This window comes from Triticum aestivum, chromosome 3B (assembly GCF_018294505.1).
Source record: "Triticum aestivum cultivar Chinese Spring chromosome 3B, IWGSC CS RefSeq v2.1, whole genome shotgun sequence".
In the NCBI taxonomy this organism is placed as follows: Eukaryota; Viridiplantae; Streptophyta; class Magnoliopsida; order Poales; family Poaceae; genus Triticum; species Triticum aestivum.
The window spans coordinates 831732890-831734563 of NC_057801.1; positions in this window are offsets into that span (position 1 = coordinate 831732890).

A 1674-nucleotide genomic window follows, 5' to 3' on the forward strand; every position below is an offset into this window, starting at 1 on the left:
AAACACAACAAAAACAGACTCCCAGGCAACATAACCAGCCGGTCCATTCGGTCCTCTCGGGCCTAACCGAGCTGACGCTCACACGGTCCGGTCCAGAAAAAACGGCTCGCTAAACATCTCGGTCCGGTCCGGTCCGGACCGGCCACGGCCGGTCCAAAGCAAGGCTCGGTCAGGGACCGGACCGGCCCGGACCGCGTCCACCCTGAGGCATAGCACAGACTGCCTCTGCGACCACGGGGCAGACGATGATAGCATCCACGGCAAGGCGCAGCTGCTGCCAGACCTACCTGGAGGAAATCGTCGAGAAGCTTGGCTTTGGAGCACCCCGTCCAAAGAGCTTTGACATCCACACAGCGAGACCTTGCTGGAGCTGAGAGACCACGTGGAGCACCTCCGGCTTTCCGAGGAGAAGATGGCGGTAGACAGCGGCTGCCGGACGCTCGTGGACTCGTGCGTCGATCAGACCGTGAAGGACATCACGGTGGGAGAGGAGGCCGAGAAGATTGCCCTGAACGATGATGGTGTGGCAGATGGCTTCCAGCTGCCGGCGGGTCCTTGTGCCCGTTGACAAGGGAAGCTTGGCGGGAGCAGCTGTTCTTCGGAGGTGACCGACGTCGGTCGAGACACGGCGAGGTTCTCGGTTTTGGGTAGGCTCTTTTGCATTGTAGCTGTGTTGTTGTGGGTGGTTGGCCTTGGACTAGCCAAATGTGGAGTTGTGCTACGCTCGTTGTTCGCAGCAAGTGATAATCGTCTTGTACTTGCTATTCTCTTGTTTGTAAAGCTACGGTATGCAAGGAATGGGAACAACACGGTGGTGGCAGCTGCCATTGCTGGCCGAGTGACCCCTTTTCACATGGAGAGATTCCACCTCAAATCCATGGTGGCAGACATGTCAGGGGTGCCAATGGCGAACCTCAAGATGCAGACAGAGACCGAGGACGACGTGTTACTCCTGTGGGAGCCCGATCAACCACCGTCACCGCCATCGCCGCTGGCATCCTCCAAAATCCACGCCAATTTCCTCTCCGTCCAACTCAAAAGACACGACGTGAATCACGGAGGCCGTGTGGACTACCTTCTTCTCCCCGAAGATCGACTTCGACGTGGTCGCCGCTTCAGCCCAATCGCCACATAGACGCCATCGGGGCATCCCTCAAGCCACCGGAAATGTCCTCTCCATCAAGGTGACCAGCTCCGACTCTGGCTCGCCAGCGCCCCCTCAGCCTCTACGGCTCCGTCGTCGTGAGAGACGTCATGGACGAGCATGAGGGGATCCACCTGTTCCACCGCGAGCGCGACGACCCCCAGCTCATCACCTTGAAAGGCCATCCATTGTTGCTCACAGGCCCGACCCGCGGCCTCATGGTTTTTCGCTTCCTCTTATTTGAATTTGACCTCAAGCTCCACATGGGTCGTGTCGAGGAGGATGGCGTAGAGTTCATCTGAGGGATGATGGAGTACAATGTTCACATGAACCAACAAACCCACATCTCTGACATGCTCTCGTCGCCGCTCGTCGCCATCGAGTGCACCTCGAGATCTAGATCCTCGGGAATTCCACCAAAGATGATGGAAAGCAGAAAAATGATCTTCCTGTTGTTGTTGAAACGTTGTATAGGAAGATCTCGGCACACCCACGCACAGGCACAACCAAGATCTCGAAGGAGATGGTGT